General features: G+C 45.0%; 1 protein-coding gene across 5 annotated transcripts in view; it reads left to right on the forward strand.

Moving 5' to 3' along the window:
* The window catches only part of LOC119174527 (endothelial transcription factor GATA-2), a 306263-nt gene that overhangs the window by 199512 nt on the left and 87033 nt on the right, over nt 1–19718 (forward strand). For 3 of the 5 annotated variants that reach the window (XM_037425471.2, XM_037425473.2, XM_075895497.1), the window contains exon 1: nt 2865–3412. The exons of the other annotated variants lie outside the window; for them this stretch is intronic. The gene's annotated coding sequence lies outside the window, so the exon portion shown is untranslated. Of the gene's footprint in view, nt 1–2864; nt 3413–19718 lie in introns of those variants that run through there. 5 annotated transcript variants of the gene reach the window in all.

Genomic DNA, 19718 nt, shown 5'->3' on the forward strand with positions numbered 1-19718 from the left:
GGATGGTGCAGTAAACAGCGCTGAGCGCAAACTCCAACGCAAACCGGACCACACGTGGCAATTTTTGCGGCCGTTGCGTGATTATTCATGCAATGTGTACCAACAGTGTGCGTTCAAAAAGTACCTCTCATTTTAGAAACACTCTAGCGACGCTTCCGAAGCATATTGGCAGACATATTTAGACAACGTCCACTTTGACCAATAATGTTGGTCTACATATAGTTGGACGTGTCGGACATGGCAGACATAGCGGAACATGTGTGACATATGGCCATAGTGAGACATGTGGGACATTGGACCACAGTGGGACATAGTGAGATATGTGGGCCATACTAGGACATGGTGGACGTAGGGTCATAGTGCGATATTTAGGACGTAGAGCCAACGTAGTGTGCCAACATAGTTGGTACATATAAAGCCCTTCGGTCTATAGAGGCAGCGATAATAATCAGACTAGTTGGTCTACTCTGATCATTAGAGCTATCTATTCGCAGGCAACCACTCTGACCAACTAACAGAGTGCACGCCTGCCAAATAGTTAGCGAGAGTATTAGATAGTGATGCTTATCCTGTGCAAGCTTGTTTAACAGCTACACCAATGTAGCAGCAATGTGGCATCAATGATACGTTTCGGAGGGTTTTATTCCTTCAACGAACATTGAGCACATCGCATTAACACACAGAAGAAGGTTTGAAGCTTGAGTACCGTTACGCTCGATGGCAATAGCACGATGACTAGTGACTCATCACTCAACAATAATTCGCCTGTTTCACGAACTTGGGTCGTACCTTCAAAGGGCCATGCTTGTTGTACCGAGTACACGGAAGGTGTCACGCCCAGCATTTTGTTTACCCTTATCGTTCAGTTTAAGAAGGTTGTTCTTGCCCGCAACACCTAAAATCGAAACTACAGCTCAGTTATTCGGGCTTCTCTTACGACTATCAACACCATTATCACCCTGTATTCTGTCCAAGTTGCCCTTTCTTGAGCGAGCTGCGCCATCTTACGTAAGATCGACGCCATTTATATAAAAATTTGGACGACTGAGTGGGTGGCTTAAAAGTACCGTTGTGCATATCGATGATGAACATGACGTAAAGATTCCCGAGGCAAGTCATTGAACGTTAAAAAAAAGCATATATACCGTTAAAGTGGCATTTTATGGTCGTATCTTTTGGACAGAGAAATAGTTTCAGTAAGCATTGCAAGATAGGGGTAACGATGAACAAGCCGTGCATCGCGTGACGAAGTATGGGTAAAATCGCCGTAAAGTACGTCGATATTATGATCACGGTATTATTATCATCAGAACATTTAGTGCAGGCTCAATGTGCTGTACAGTGAAAGGCACAACGCAATATGAAGAAGAAACGCACGCGTAAGCACGTACCAGGCTGGGTTGTGCATGTGTCACTTTACGGCTAATTGTGAACGGTGCCGACAAGTCCCTCTTTATGCTATTTTAATTGACGGCGGCTCTGTCGAAACGAAGATGGCAATTTCGCAATGCGCAGGATATGCATGTTCTTACGCTGTATTTTTTACCTACTGCTTCATCAGCTTCGATGACCCATTGAATATATACCGAAAAGGAGCACTCGTATTTACTTCAGCGAACTGCTAACTCGATGAAATTACAGCGACTATCACGCAACACAATGTTAAATTCGCCAGGAACGCCATTTATCAAAACTGCTCCTGAAGGTCTTGCTTTTTTGCAATGCTGGCCACTTGTGCGGAGAAGCACGCTTGCGGGTGAACACAGAGATCGTGATTTATCGCTGCTGCTTGCGTACACTTGGCTGTGGCGAGGTGGTTCACAAAAACGAGAGTTGGCAACATTGCATCTCACTGGTAACTTGATTTATATATATGTATTGTGTTACGTTTGTTTCAGGCCCAATTCAGCAGTTTCTTTTTGTCGTTACTATTACTAATGTAGCGCGAAACCTCTAAATGGCCAGGAAACACAAAATGAGCTTTGGTCAGAAAAAAAAAAGAGAGAGAGATAGAGAACTTTTTAAGTAATATCTGTTCTTTTGTCTTGTTTAGGCACTTTCTGTGTTGTTTGTATGATTACGCTGAGGCGTGAAAATAAAAAAGTTTCCTTCTATGGTTTACCGTTCAAGCGCGCAAACGCCACCTAACGTGAGACGACAAAAGCGTCCGCGCGAGAACTTCAAATTAGCCACATGGCGCATCACGGGCGTTACTCGTCTAGTCACAACTACTCTCTTCATCCTTTCGTGCTCGTCCTTAGTGTTCTCACTCACACAGTTGGAAACGGATTGTGCAAGGCATGTGTCACGTGTGGAGAAGAGCAGACTGAACCCTGAACAACAAAATATCGCAAGCGCCGTCTTCAAAGCCCTTGCCACAGAAAATAGTATAAAACAGAAAGTGAACAGTCAATTTGTCTGACGGCCGGCAACTCTGGATGCCAATTCATTTGCAACCCCCCTCCTCCTTTACCGAGCTCCTCGCAGTAGAAGTACAAAGGAATAAAATATGAAAAAGAACTGCCGTTCAAAAGCCAGCCCCATCTGCACACTCCAAACGACAACAGGGGGTGCTCCCTCTTTGCAGTCCTTCTCTCAGCATCCCCATCCGTCAATCAAAGAGAGAGAGAAAAAAAAATCATGTCTTCCTCTCTAAATCAACACCCTCTCTCTTTCAACTCTACTTCCGTCCAATCGAAGCGCCGGACCCGAAACGCGGCTGCGATTGGTCGACGGCGCCAAAGCGTGCCAGAAGCTGAGACTCCTCCCTTCGCGCTTCCCACGAAGGCGTCTCTCAAAACCTCGTCTCCGCCCCGTTTCGTGACGTAGGTGGAAAGAAGGCCGGCCTCGCGCGGCGTGGCGCGTGACCCAGCCAGTGCGGTTCGGAGCGCTCGGTAACGCGGGTTGTGGCAGTGCGCGGGCGACGTGTTTTGCTTTTTCCGGTGTGTTCCTGGCTGAGCAACAAACAGTGCTTCACATTTTTCCTCGTGTCCCGCTCGCTTCGCACTCCGACCGCAGTTGTCGACCGAGTTTGTGCGCGAGTCGTTGCATCGCTGTCGAGACAAAGGTTTCCTCGTTTCGCTTCTGTTTTCTCCTTGTGGCCGGGTACGACTACTCCACCGCCAAGCCAGACCAGTCACTCGCTGCACACGCGCACAGCCCGTCTTGCCTCCTGGTGTAGTCGGTGCGTGCTTCCAAGTACGGGAGTGTTGTTGTAGCCGCGGCTACTGGTCGGCGGCTACGGTGTGCGCGTCAGAGGTGCGTGAACGGTGCGAGCACGGCGTGCTCCGTGGTGGGCGGCGGGAGCGCACGCTCGACGTCGCTCGCCGCCGGTCGCTCCTGCCTGCCGGCATGGCTGGCGCCGCACCACGGCTACTATGAGGATAACCTCAGCTGCGCCCTCAAGTCTCAGGTGAGCTTTCTCGCGCACAGCTCAATGAACAGACGAAACTTGTCTCTGTGTCGTCGTTTTGTTCTCGCGCTATAACTATAGTGATGCCATACCAACTATAGCCCAAGCTGCCACACTTCCTAGTTTATGACGCGTCTTGGCAGGTGTATAGGCTCGCGCTGTGTCACAGGTTGTTAGTGTCGGGGTGAACATTTTTCGTTTGCGTTATTTTTGTTTCGCGATTTCTTACGTGACGGAAAAAAAAAAGAGTGAGCCTCCATTTTTGGGGGGCTTTGAGCCCTGAACGCGTGAAGCATTTTGATGCGACATTCGGTGTCGTATAGCTTTCGATTGTTGCTCATAGAATCGCATCAATTCTTTCATTTTGTGTCAGAAGGTATTGGATAGAAAGAAAGATAGGAAGATTAAGCCAGCCTCGACAAGGTTAGGCGCAGTGACTTCAAGAAAACCAGTGCGTCTTGCTAATTGCATTCAAGGTTACCACATAATCAGGAGGCAGGGCTTGCATGTATTGTCACGTCTGACGTGCAGCGCTCAGCCATAGTAAACTTCCAAATTCATGCAGTCCCTGACAACACCTTCAAAGGAAGACATACCAGATGGACATTGGTAGACGCAAAGTTCATGCGGTTGGGCCTTATCTCTGATCTATAGCCCCCGGGAGCAGCGATATACGATTGATATGCGATAACGGTTCCACACTTGGTATTGAAACTTTCAGAAAGCTTTGGTTCTAGTACAATGCCCCCGTCTGACTGATTCACGTATACCGTTCCTCGACGTTTGTGTAGCAGCACTGCCGTCTTGAGACGAGAATTTCGTAGCGGTAACCGCTTCGATACCAATGCATTTTCGTGCTCTTTGCGCCTGCAGCCGGTGGTCAAAACAATGGTTCGTCCATGTTATTGATGGCCGTGAGTAGCGTATGATATCATCGAATGGATCATGATGCTTCGCTGCAAAATAGCAGCCCTGATTATCATCAAACTTCTCCTGTATACTGCGCTGTCAGTGTACTTTTGTATTATCTGTATAGAGGTTGTTGTACAAACGAGAAAAAAAATCGCACTATATATATATATATATATATATATATATATATATATATATATATATATATATATATATATATATATATATATATATATATATATATATATATATATATATATATATATATATATATACATACAATTCGTGGTCAGTTCAGTTTAACGCACCTGTTCACAAGAGATCAAATTGGAGTTGTTACTATACATGGCTACACCCATCAAGCTCTATATAGCGACTCCTTCGTTCTTATCAGTGCCGCTCATCAATTTCTTATCATTGAGCCGCTTCATATTCCGGATTCTCTCACACGTCACGTAGCCTACGTGCTCCCACACACGATAAGGTGTGATAACTTGCGTAACAGATCAAGGCAATTGAGGCACTATACGCTTCGCATAATGACAGCATGTTATTATTATAAATTTCTGGTTCCGAGAACTGGCAGCCTCGTTTGTACTTATAATGCGCTCCCGACGTCATGTCGCGCTTTTTGACAACTGGTTTCTGAACAAACGCGCGAACATTCGTGAAAGATCGGCCGGCTTGCATAATTCCGGTAACAACGAAAGATTGACATTGAAAATCACTATTTTAATATGTCGTATACGTGTAACTATTATTCAGGGAGACGCCCCGCCCCGTAACAGTGGCCATGGCCCTCTACTGCTAATTAACCCTAATGTCGCGGGGTCGACTCCCGGCTGCAGGAGCTGCATTTTCCATGGAGGCCTGTTTAGATTTGTGTGCACGTCAAAGAACCCCCAGGTGGTGGAAATTTCCGGAGCCCTCCACTATACGGCGTCTCTCATAATCATATCGTGGTTTTGGGACGTTAAGCCCCAAATACTATTAATATCAGACACGAGCCCCACGTGACAGAGTAGTAAAACGCCCCATATAAATGTCTAGGGATACTATAGCACCTTCACAGATCTGCGGTTGCTTCCTTGGGCTATTTTTGCCCTTTGATGAACGTATATAATGCCTTCGCATTGAAATGTGGCTACGCTTTACCACTGATACTTACTGATGACTAAACTTCAGCGTCACTAGTCACTTTTTGGTCTGAATATCACTGCTTGGGGTCGATTAACAATGCATGCCCCACAATCAGTGGAGCCACGGTCATTCCTTGCACTGCCGAGCGATCACAGCCCAACATCATCCAATAATACGCGGTGCTTATTCGTATATCCTGCATATAACATGAGTATATTTTGCTAAAGTTTACGAGTCAAGCTCGTAGATATTATACCGCGATTCGATATATGAATCTAAATTCAACATCGTTATGAACGTTGTACTGACGTTCTATCATCGCGTAGTTGAAAGCCACGAAATGCTTTTGAACAAATATGTTTAAATGTGAGCTGTGTGGTGTCCGTTGCCATTACTCTTATTAAACCACGCAGAATTTCAGTAAATTACAATATCAGAGATTACTGGAGATATTTAGATGTCAATCCATCAACAGACTCTATCGAACATACTGAACATTACGCGAGGCAAAATTTGGCGCACAATACAGGTGAAATCAAGACAGGTAAATAGCGAACCTGGATTATCATTTGTTTACACCGTAACCAGTTCTCATGTTTTTTTAACCTTATGGAATTATCAACGTATACATAGCGCCGATTAAATCGGAAAACACCTAAGATAGCAGGCAAGAATTGACGTAAATGTTATTTCGACTACGCGCAGCATTTCTCATGGACGAATAACTTCAAGAAACGCCTCATCAGCCGTATACCATCAGCCGCAGGTCTGCAAAAACAAAAACAAAAAAACGAGGCTTCTATAACACGGCAATGTGCTTTTTCTTGCCATAAACTTCTTTTTTTTTTCGTGCGATTGAGGACACATAATGTGCATGTTGTACACAAAATCATTGCCGTCTTTTAGGTTAGTGCCAACAGGATAAGCCCACAAGCCGTCTGTAAGCAAACCTCTCCAAATCGTACACCCAGAACGTCATCTGCCAAAGGCGGAGTGTTCATGACTGCCTAACAATGGCAGATCCTTGCAGTAAATCTACGCTGATTTGCAGCGCGCGCGCTCAGATATACACAGGATAAACACGTTAGCCTAACACGTCTTTTTTTTTTCTTGGAAAAGCAATTCGTGCCGTATACCTATAATTTTTACCGTTAAAACGCATATGCAGCTTCAAAAAGGAAGACATCCATGGAAGGAGATCTATGGATATTAGCGTGTTATTATATAGTGACATCGCTACAAGGCGGCACCTGGCTCATCGTCTCGTTGTGCCGCAGAGCGGTAATTACAGTATAACCAGCGACATCAATAGACACACGAATAGTACATATAAGATGCGCACTTATATACAATTATCCACGAGGTTACAAAATCTCCATGGATTTACATATGACAACGTATAATGAGAAAATGCTCTTCGTTCAAAACAACAGCATTGGGAATTCTCTCCCTGGTGACAAGTTTCAAAGCACTGGTGCAGTATTTGAATTTTATTGATTGAATTTTATAGACATGAAATAGTTTGCATGCACAATATGATAGTGTAAAAAAATCATATGAATCCCTAGCCTATCTTAGCCTATAATATGCATGAACCGAACTCTGCGCTTTCGCATTGAATTCTAAATACACACCCTACATACATTACTAGTTGACCTACAAGGTAACAAACAAACCCCAGAAGAATCGGTGTCTGTTCACCTTGCCGTGTTTTCATAAACGTGATGAAAAAAGGTTCCAAGGCAGGATCGGTTTAGTTAGACCGTACAGCCTTCTAAACACAAACGCACAGAGTGTTAGAGTCATTGTACCCTCTCATCTATGTATGGGTCCTGAGTAATGAACCAGCTATAGCCAAGTAACTTTAAACTAGGTGTAGTTTTCTTGTTGTACCAGGTACTTTATGCACTACTTCAATTGATTCAGAGTGAGTTTCAAGAATGCATGCTAACAGAAACACGTATAATAATAATAATAATAATAATAATAATAATAATAATAATAATAATAATAATAATAATAATACCTCTTAGTTCTTGAAAAAAGCTGTAAACTTGGCTAGGCCTGCCAAGGCCAATTGGAAGCTTGAGTGGCAGAGCCTGGCAAGCAGAAAACAAAACCGAATGCGTTACATGATTGTAGGTAATCGCACAATAGAGAGGATAAGACAAAATAGCATGCACATTAGATTAGAAGCACATGTATGGCATATAAAATGTAATAACCCCCATTATACAGTAGTTACATATATTGAAAGTGACCAAAAAGGATGAATGACAAAGGGTGAGAAAGGGACCTGACTAATGCATAATTTCTTTCGGTCTATGTCATGGGACAATCAGCGTAGGCGGAGGCTATAACAGTTCATTGTAAGGAACAAACGAAGACACGAGAAGTTAATTCTCGGAACATAAAAGTTCTACAAATAGACATTTCTTGCAACGTATACACAAACGACGCATATAAACTTTACATGCTATCCGTTACAACTTCGATGTGGAACCATAGCGGAAGAACTTACAATACTTACAATGCAGGAAGGTCCACATCAGGTCGTGCTGACATCACATGTCATGTCAGCCGTACCTGGCAGGGACAAAATGCGAGTGCTAATTTGAAATATAGACTTGTTACGATATACCGCCAGTGTCAGTGTATGTATGTTAGTGGCCCCGTTTCAACGCAAACGCTTGTTCGAAGTTAGACCTTGTGTCCAACGTCGTCCTCCGTCTTTACAGGCGCTCTAAACAAACGTTAACTAAGGTCTTTTAGCGATAATGGAAATACCCTACCTTTCACCGTTCCGTGTTTATTGTACGATCTGAAAACGTTTAGTTGCTCGATTCGGTCACTTACGCGTGTACGGCAAGAAGATGGTGAGATTCCTGTGGCTACCAAAAAGCCTTGTTTAGAAAAAATTGCCCCGCCGCGGTGGTCTGGCCAAGGCACTCGGCTGCTGCACCCGCAGGTCGCGGGATCGAATCCCAGCTGCGGCGGCTGCATTTCCGATGGAGGCGGAAATGCTGTAGGCCTGTGTGCTCAGATTTGGACGCACGTTAAAGAACCCCAGGTGGTCGAAATTTCCGGAGCTTTCCACTACGGCGTCTCTCATAATCATATGGTGGGTTTGGAACGTTAAACCCCACATATCAATCAAATCAATGTTAAGAAAGTTTGTTGTCACAGACGCCAATAACATTTCAACAGAACATTTTAATTTTAGACATACAATAACAATGACGACAAAACAGACTTCATTTGTCTTGCAGAGAAAACAATTCATGCAAATCTACGAAATGAATACTCATGATTACAAGAGGCAGTGTGCATTTTATAATAAATAGTGGCCTTCTATTTCTTATGGTTAACAACCTTTTAGTTATTTCTCGTAAACATTACGTCATATGCATTGATTGATGGGTGCTTTTTACGGCGCTATGTATACAGTATGGTCCACTGGTAAAGGGAACACTCGAATGCACACCACCGATATTTCTGGCCCTCTAAGAGCAAGTGGATTAAGAAACAATCTTCATTCAAGTCAATTGTCTGTCAAGAGGAGTCGGAACTTTTAACCACCAGTAGTGTTATGCATATCTAAGCCGACATGATTCCGTAAGATACTGAAATGTAAACATTCTCCTCACACAGGTGTTTTCTTTAACAGTGGAGCCGTCTGTACATTTATTGTATCAAGTCTTATGCGCATTATGTACGCTTTGTAGACGGTTTTGCGCACAGATATTTTGCACCTAGCTGTGCTTCGATTTCGCATGGCGCCCGGTTGGACTGAAGCCGGATGGACATCGCGAGGTTCCGAAGGAGCTCCTATAAACGTTAACCTGTCCACCACGACGACATGCGACATCTGCGTACTTGTCGGTGATCCAGCCCTGCCAAAACGTACACAGCCAGGCGCAATTACCGCTATATGCTTGGGCCTCCCTTCCTCAAAGCCTCCTCGGCAATGCGATTTCCATCGATGACAAAAGTCGCATATCCTCGCGACGCACGTCTGAGAAGCGCCAACAACACGTTTTTACATTTCAGATGGGGGAGGGGGGACCAATTTCATACAATTAAGTGTCCATATTTGAGAGCCTGCCAAGGAAAACGCAAAACGCTCGCGATTAGTGACGTCCCGATGAGTGCTAGGTAGCGATAGAATGCTCGATGTATACGCAGCAGAGAAAGACGGCGAGAGCCCTGCCGTGCCTGCAGCATGCTTCCGGCATTCACTTGGCACGGTGCTCCAGGGTGACGATTAAGATCGCGTCGCGGCCACAATTAAGAGGGATATCTCCGACCGGCATCGTATTCGCTATGCGATCCTCTCCGCAGGAGAGGGTTTATTTGTTCAGGAAGAAATCTCGCCGTGTGTATAATGGCAATGCCTGCCGCGGTGACGCGTCACGCATTCGCTATACAAAACCGAATTTGTTTTTTTTTTTTGCAACGTGAAACTGTAATGACGATAGTTATAGCGCGAGAACAGAACGACGACAAAGAGACAAGAAGGACACGAAGGACAAGTCCCTGTGTCGTCGTTCTGCTGTCGTGCTATAACTATATCGTCATGTCATACCAACTGGCCCAAGCTGCCACGCTTTTATGAAACTGTAAGTATAAGAGTGAGAATCGCAACTATTCTTGTGCCCTCATTCTAACTGCATGAGCTCAAAACCACGGTGATGTTAATGCATGCTGTGGTTTCTCGGAAACGTGGGCACGCTTTTAGTATGTATTCCCGGAGAGCTCGAAACAATTGCTGCGGCATTTCCATTTTATATTTATCAGTATTTCTTGAAGAGATGTTGTCGCCAGGTAATCGTGTGCTGTCAGCTCCTAGATAATAGTGCGCGTCTGCTTATAGTTCAGCCGCTGATAACGTGCGCATAAACACTATATAGGTAATTATATTGTAAGGACATATCGGTGTGTTCACTGAAATTTCTAGCCTTAATAGTTTCACGTGACGACGTTGAAGATGATGAACTCAAGCATTTCGCTCTTAAGACTTGATTATCCTCATCTTCTAACTTAATTGCGCTATATGAGAAAGTACCGTTGCATACGTCCTTGAGTTAATGACGCAGTCAAATATTAATTCATGATGCTTTCAAAGGCATGCATGCAGGGGCGGAATGAAGATTTAATTACGTGAGAGAGGGCAAAGGGGAGGGAATGACCAGTTCACATGTATTGGCGTGTGGTTGTTAGCAAATGTGCGTGTGGGATATACAGATGCAAACTGGAAAAACTCCGAGTGTTGGGAGGGAAGAGTGGAAGCCCTTACCCTAGTCTGGCGGCGCCTCTAATGGTACCGCACACTCTTCATGATCAAGACAGTTTAACTACAAGCTATATAATAAATCCGGAACTACCCATTATTTACGGTAATCTGAGGCAACTTATTGGCGACGTGCAGTTGGCTTTGACTATACAGGACATGCGTGTTCGCTTGCTGATGCATTTTGACCTCATAACTATATTTTACCGAATGTGAACAGTGAGCTAAAACACACACACACACACACACACACACACACACACACACACACACACACACACACACACACACACACAATATCGCAGGCTTTCGCTGCAGAACTTATCCATATGAAGTAGCCGAGGTGATATGAACATCAGCGTCTCCACAGCAAGACAGTTACGACAGAAAAGAACGGAACATAACAGAAAAGAACAGAACCATAATTCACTCCAAAACACAACCTCTCATGTGGTTTTAATTCAGAGAAGAAATAACTCAACTACAAAAGATCATGTCCTCAAGGACCGCTGTATACGGTGGGGCACCATAATTCACTCCAAAACACAACCTCTCATGTGGTTTCAATTCAGAGAAGAAATAACTCAACTATAAAAGACCATGTCTTAGAGGACCGCTGTATACGGTGGGGCAGCCGCAATCTTCGCAGGCAAATTGCCACCGTATTCCGATAACGGTCTCCTCTCTTATGTACAATGTTACTCGCGGTCTTTTCATTGCCAATTCTCTTTTATAACGTTGCGGTCTCTCCATGCAGCGTTCATATATCGGACCTCTGTTGCCCCACACGACGCGAACCTTCGTCAGTCTCGCCCGAAGAGCGTTCCCCGCCTTGTACACCTATAAACACGCGCACATAAGTCACAGAACAACAGCGGCGTCTCTATTGCGAACGCCCGGTGAGATACACGAATACAGAAGAGAGAGAGAGAGAGAGAGAGAGAGAGATAAAGAAAAGGGAGACGTGCAGTATACATCAGCCCACATAAAGGCACCGGCCGCTGCTCTGTGTGTATGTGCGTGCGTGGACGGGCAGCTTTCCCATAAAGCTGCACGAGTCGACGGCCGTCCATTAATCAGCTGGAACGATTACCTCTTCATCGCCGGCTTATGAGCGCGTGGAGGCGATAGCAATGAGTTTGTGAAAGCTAAATGCCCTCTCCGTCTCGCTACGTACGAAGCGTTTTTCTTATGGGCTCGCGGGTATTGTATTGTAATAGCTCGACTCGTCTCGGAAGATATCGAGTTGCATGAAAGAAGGTTTGCTATTGCATGCCGGACGATGAGGAAGAGGCGGGGTTTGTCTTTGTTATAGGGACACGGTGAGTTTGTATAGCGTCAGTAGCGAACACGGAAGGATGAAACATAATGAAACGATCAGTATATGTTAGAAAAGCTTAGTTTGGCATTCAGGAAAATGCCTAGTCCTTCTTGATAAGCTTTGCCAAACGTCGGCTGTTTCCATATCGCCACTGTGTATGAGCATGTGGGTAATATGCGTAACATAAGTAAAACTTCTGAGACCCGACCATTCACAGTCGCATGCATGCTCATTTCTTCTCTTTTCTTGTCATTTTTGCGTGTTACCCGTGTATTTGACCGTCACTATTTCTGTATTGTCCGATAAACAAGTCCCAAGTCTGTGAATGCGATACTTGAAGTAAATTGAGCTGATTGCACGTACGAATTCATAACAGACACAAATTGACCATCGTTATTTGAAACAAAGTTCACCAGTTGACGGTGAACTTGAAATTAATGCAGGATTTGTTGTATAAAGCAATATATGAAATGGAACCAATGTTTTGACGTCATCGCTTTGGTGGTCTCATGTGCATACCTGGTTTTGATGACTAGTTTTAGTGCTGCGTGTATAGTTTGGCGTAAAACGCTGAAGCGTTGGTGGCTATCTATAGCGGACCAATAACGTATTTCTTATTTACAATTTATCGTGGAACAGATTGTTTCCATATGTGTTCGCTACACATGCTAATACTGCTATGCTACCCCTTCTATATAAACGGCACGAATTATCGCAGTAATAGTGAAGTCATAACCACATAATTTCAAACAGAACACGTTGAAAACGTAAGAGCCAACACGAGCCGATATCTTCGAAAGTATACTAATACATTTTTTTTCTGATCTAAACTTCATTGAAGGCCATACTATTTCAGCAGCAAGTAATTATCATTACTAACAAAGCTTAGCAGTTAAAAGGCATATCTCTGCTAATCTCAAGGGTGAGGGTTCGACTTCCGGCCATGGCAGTTGCATTTCAACGGCAATGTAATGAAAGAAATATCTATGCATTTTAAACGTATGTTACATTAAATAACCTATATATGGTTGTTGAAAATTCACCCGTACTTCCCTACTGCGTCACGGCTCGTAATTATGGCGTGGTTCTGACGCACAAAAACCGCAGAAATTATCATCATCAACATAATGTGAACGACCCTAATAAATAGAGGCATCAACGCCTCAACACTTTTCGCGCTGTGATGCTTCGAGGGTCACACGTGATCTCACCGTTGAAAAACACTCTATCATGTTACACTTGGCGGGAAAGATGCGGTGCCCCTGCGCCCTTGCGGATTTGCGCATTTGGTAATAGAAATTACGGTATCCACATCCACGACACTGATTGCTGCTTACTTTGCACGTAATATGAGCTCGTGAGTGCGTACGCTATCCAGTGAGGCTCCAACCGGAACGTACCACGTGTCCCGCATACGCAAGTAAGTATACATCTATGTATACGCAGGTGTTTCGGGGGTCACGGGTTGGTACGTTCAGCCTGCAAGCTATAATTAACTAGTTAGGCTATCCCCCCCCCCCTCCCATAAAAAGAGCATTTCCCTTAAGTTGCCAAGGATTACGGAGGGCGAAACAAACATGATCCTTGTAAGCATGCGAACAACACGGACTCCATGAAACGGTTACCTTGCCTTCAAGTCTGCGTGAGTAAATTTCGCCTCGCACAGCAGGGTTATCTTACTCGCGTTGGACCGGTCGCTATTCAACGCGAGGACGTAGTCAGAAACAACACATACCAGTATACTGTGACACATATAATGTACAGTAAAACGACGAACCATTGTCTCTTAGGTAATGTATAGCTCACGTGTTATCCTATAGACATCTGAGCCACGTACACACACACACACACACACAAGATATATATATATATATATATATATATATATATATATATATATATATATATATATATATATATATATATATAAAGAAAAAATATAAAAAGAAAAATTGAAGGGACACCTTGTAAACTCTTTTTAAGTTTAAACACAAAAATTGTGATGATTTATGGCTTAGTGGATACCCTGCAAGTGTGCTTGAAGCAGTTATCCAAAGAGTGTTTTTAAAAAAATTGCCCCCACCTCCCCAAAGAAAACTGCGAGAAAATGCGAATTCATATCTTGAGCCGAAAGTGCACGGCGTAATAATTTTAATGGCGAAAGTATTGACGAGACGAGGATTTGTACCGTACCCATTTATTTACCCATTTATCAGCCAGCGAGCGGTCGACAGTGAGGCGCGCGCTTCACTTCATTTGCATATACGTATGAGCGAGCACACGGGAGAGTGCGGCGCAGGGAGGAGAGAGAGCGAAAGGCGAGAGGAAAGGTGAAGCACTGCACCTACCCTCTCCTACACTGCCTCCGCACACATAGGAGCTCCGTCAAGCCGCTAGAACTTATGAACTTGATAGGTGGTGGTGGTTGTAGTGGTTACAAGGTAGAGGAAAAAGGCACCTAATTTCTGTCTGCCTTCAGGCGACACGGCGCAGTGCCTTATAGGGGTGGGGGGAAGGAGGGATAAAAAGAATAGAAGGAAAATAGACGAAGAAGTAGACAGGCAAGCGACGGAAAAAAGAAGGAGATAGGAAAGTGGGGATCCGGTCGAAGCAGTCCAAGGGCGGGGCGCCACAATGCGAGAGCTGCACGGCGTCAGGAGACCGCGGAGGGCGAACCAGTTGGCGGGAGCTACGCTGGCGTCGGAGATCGCGAGGGCACAACCGTCCAGCTTGAAATCCTGCGAGCGGATCCCTTGATAGAGCTCCCGCACTGCTAGTGCCCTCGCAAGCCAAAGCGCGCTCCTCCTTTCCACTCACTCTCCGCTACTCCGCCCACACCACCTGCTTCAGTTGCTAGGGGCGAGGATAAGCCTCGCACGTAACAACCGGTCCAGGTGGTGGGAGTGAAAGCGGAGCGACAACGGTTGGCCCGCGGACACCGACGGACGCCTGACATAGCCCGACTAAAAAACGCATTCACACTTAAAAGGCTCTGAAAGGTTGCTCTTCTAGCTTTCGCTGTGACTGTGCTGCACATGTCGCACAAGCCTGGCGTTTTCTTTTCTTTTTTTTCTCCTTTGTTTTGTTTTTTTCTTGTGTGCACGTATAGCGTTCGGTACAGCGTATACATGATAATGGAGAAACCCACGTTCCTCGGGTGTTTGACCGAACCGCTTGCCGGGGCGTCTGCCCACCTGCCTTGAGTGACAGTGGCGTTAGCAGGTTTCCACTAAAATTACTGTTTCGCAAAGCACCATGTATGCTATCAATTAAAGCTTCGTAGTTACTGTTAATATTAGTAGGTTTTGCTAAGAGCGATGTCAGAATACTGAACGAAATTTACCAGGACGTTCGAGTTTCTTAAGTGAAACCAGCGTCAAAATTGTGTGTCCGCGTCATCACTATAGGCGAAAATGTATCTTCGGAAGGGGGGACGAACCACTCGGGATGAATATTGATGTCGCTTCAGGCTGTTCTGTTGAATTGTACTTGATGTTCACTGTTATTGAGAATCAACTTTACTAAACACTGGCTCCATTGACAGTTGCTATTGCGACGGTCAACTTAAACGGGACGCATTTATGCACTCTCATGGTTGAGTACCCTAAATCATTGTCAACCTTTTCTAAACACACATAAAGTATAAGGCCCACGCAATGGCTTTTTGCTTTTCCATAACAGAGTACCTCGTACTCAAAATAGCGAACTTTTTCAAATCATACCCTTATGTGAGTCAGACGGCTTTTTGCTCTCCCATAGTAGAGTACTAAGTACTTTAAACCGTTAAACACTTTTCTCTAAACTCACAAAAGCAGCAGTTCAGGCAACGTCACGTTTGTGACTGGGACGGCTTTCTGCTCTCCCATAGTGGAGTATACAAAGTATACTCTAAATTGTTAAACACCTTTTTCTAAACACTCATAGAGAGAGCGCGTTTAACCAGACGAGATCTGCATGCAGTTGGCTATCCTAGTTGGAGACGGGAACTGGTGCGAGAGTAAAGAAGTTGCTGCCTATACGACGACACCACGATGTCATTACGACAATGTCTAAGTAATACACAAAAACATTGATGCACATATCAACGTGTCGTTAAGTCACGCTTCTCCGTGAAGCCACAGCAAAGCCCTCACAACGACTCGCAGTGAAGTCTGCGCACGCCAAGAAGGTTTTTAAAAAAAATGCAATTTTTTGAAACCTCCTTGGCGCACGCCAGTACCCGATAGCAACTTCCATTCTTCGTGTGGGCGGTTAATTGTCGAGGTGTACCTATGGCGCGTCTGGGATAATAAACTTAACGTTTATGAACTACGATGCGTTCCGTTCAATTTTTTTCTTTGTTTTAAAAACACAGCCATCTACAGGATTCTGATAAAGTCACTATACAGTAATAAATAATCAGCCCCGCTTATTGCGTAATGTTGAATAGTTTGGGGGTTCACATGGCAAAGTCAGTATGTCATTATAAAAGCACGCCGTAAGGGGGTACCCCGGATCGATTTTGACCACGTGGGCGTTTTTTAAAGTGCACTTCAGTCCGCAGGAACACCGACGATGATGTTGCATTTAGCCCCCATTGAAATGCGGGAGACTCAGCAGCACATCACAATTGTCGCTAAGGCAACACGAGACTGAAGGGTTAAATCAGGTGGTATAGTACAATATACAGCATAGAACAATGCGATACATTAGAGTGAAGTGCAGTATTATAGAGGATCCTACTGTTATATAGGCTTGCTAATTACACTTACTGCATCTTAATGCGACAGGATACGCGTACCACACCGTATTCAAGCAACGATCATCGTATTCGTTTGCTATATCATTATCGCTGCGGCTGACATTGCACTAGCGTTCAGAGTGCCCTGACACTTGGGAATAATTATGACGTCAACCCTGTACAGGCCCGAGAGTGTCCGAACGGAACACATAGTATCCTTGCAGTCGTCTACACAACAATGCGACGACGTTCGGTATTCGTGTAATGATGTCAAGTCAGGCATGGCCGATGGAGCGAGGAAATTAAAAATAGGCCTAGGTCGGTCGTGACGCGAATGGCGAACTTAACAGGAAGTATCCCAAGTATCTCGCAACGCCGCGGTGTCAGGCATGAATGAGTCCAGTAATGCTCGGCTGCATGCATAATCAGGCAATCGCAACCACGCAATTGCCCCAACGCTTTAAAGTTTGACTCCGAGTGGGAGCAGCGGAAGCACCTGCGAACCGTAATCGATGGCGTGCACCTGCAGGTGTATACACGACGACTACCCGTAAGAAAGCCGCAAAAAATACGTATCAGGCAAGTCACACCTGTGAGTGGGCTGCAAATGTGCACTGTATTCTGAACGAGAGTGAACTAAAGCTTTTTTTTTTTTCATTTGAATTTGAAATTTGAAAAATTAAGTGTAATTGTAGCGCAGATTATCATGACGACAGACAGTGTTTCCACGAAACATATTTTCTGCAAATACATCTTCGAAATGCACTACTACTACTACTACTACTACTACTACTACTACTACTACTACTACTACTACTACTACTACTACTACTACCACTACTACTACTACTACTACTACTACTACTACTACTACTACTACCACTACTACTACTACTACTACTACTACTACCACTACTACTACTACTACTGCTACTACTACTACTACTACTACAGCTTCTGCTAGTACAAGTACTGTGACCTGTGACTACGACAATGCAATATGTGCCTGTTACGGCCACAATGACAGCACAGCCTCCAAGTTCGGTAACCTTGGCTATTATTTGAAACTTGCGCGCAAACTAAGAAAACTGTCTCCTTTTTTTCAGGGGGGGGGGGGGGGGGGGTGTTTTTTGTCGAAGTGCTGCCCATTATAAGTTTGTAAGCAAGACAACAAGCCACACGCTGCGCACATCTTTGCATAACACGTGTTTCGTTTCGGCATTTTCTCCTTCTATGTATAGGATACACACCCTTCAGTGCAATTACTCGCCTTTATATGGTATAGGTCTGCCTCTCTCCATCTAACTACACAGCTTTCCAGTATCCGTCTTGCCTCCCACGCGGGTATGCGTTACCCTTACACCCGACAGCGTAAAATAATAGTAATAATAATAATACACAAGCCATGCCTCGTGAGCCCATCTCTCATAGCCGAATTTCACGCTTCATTCTGGCCACTCCTCCGTATCGACGGTCAAAAAACGCGCCTTACAACACTCCCGAGACCAGCATGCACACAAGTACGCGTGTGTATACCCTATACCGATCAAACGCGCCATAATACACATGAGGCGCACAGGCACAAAACCCCCCCACACGCGGGGTGGGTTCATCGCAATCAGCAGTCTTTAATCGCTGTAGACCGCCGTGCACAGTCGGCACGAAAAAGAATACAATAAACAAGAAACGCATAAGTCATCCTTTTTATTTGCTTTTTTTTTACACCGCGCACGTCGCCGTCATGTAAAAGCAGCTCCAGCGAAATCTGGGGCGCAATTTTCTCGAAAGGCGGTGGCGACTGCGGTGGTGGTGGTACGGTGTAGGTTTGTACACAGGGGTGGCGGCGGCAGCGCCTGTTGGTGGTCATTTGCAGGAGTACACGAGTCCAGCGGTGAAAGCACCCCGCCTGTACTCCCTCCATCAACCCCTGTGTGTGTATTAAAGCGAGTCGGTGTGTGTGTGCATGTTTCGCGCACGCTTGCACTTATTACACTGTGAGCTTGTGCGCTGCGTGTATACGTACAAACACACACACAAGCACGTAGGCACCGTGGTCACCCCCCCCCCCCTCCACACACCGATCACCCAGCTCAACGGCCATTTAGCACCGCCGTGCCGCCAAAGTCGCCTGCAGCTTAAAGGGAGAGAGAGGGCCGAGGGGGGTCGGTTAATGCTATAGGAAAAAATAAACTGTGACCCGCAAAAGCAGCGTAACAACCGGGAGGTGCAGAGAGGAAATGATAAAAAGAAAAGAAGACCAACATGAAGTAGAGCGATATGTCTCCTTCGACGAGTCTCGCTGATAACCGCAATTACGGAAAAACGCGCCGTCGTGAGAATAGCTCGTGTGCGTTCTTGGTTTTTCTTTCTTCTTTTTCAGCCTTTAAGAAAGTCGTGTTTGTGTGTGTGTGTGTGTGTGTGTGTGTGTGTGTGTGTGTGTTTATTTTTTTCGTCTTTTATTAGTTATTTGCTTGATGCAGTTGATATCACTCGTCCTTTTGATTACCTACGGTCTCGAAACTTGAGTGTCAGTTACTGCTCTAATTTTCCCTAACAAGTGAGAAGGCCGTGTCGCTTGCGATATCTCCAATCTCATCCCATCAGCTTCCGTTGGCCCTCTGATACACTATATGCTTGCGCGCCATTTGATATTTCGTCCCTACCCTTCCTCGTTGTGAGAAATGATGAAGGTTGGGGGAGGGGGCGTGTTGGTTGGGAGGAGGGGGGAGCACGGCCATGGTGTACCACTACCTGATCATCTCCAGCCTTACTGTCATGCGTCAAACAAAGTTGAACAATATTCAATACAGTTCTCCGGCATTATTCATAAATAAGGGAGGCAGACGTGCTGTACAGAGCCGCCGCACAGTTGTGACTTATCAATATTGGCTGCTTGTACGCCAACACATGTCACGTCATGAAG

Source organism: Rhipicephalus microplus, chromosome 5, assembly GCF_043290135.1.
Source record: "Rhipicephalus microplus isolate Deutch F79 chromosome 5, USDA_Rmic, whole genome shotgun sequence".
In the NCBI taxonomy this organism is placed as follows: domain Eukaryota; kingdom Metazoa; phylum Arthropoda; class Arachnida; order Ixodida; family Ixodidae; genus Rhipicephalus; species Rhipicephalus microplus.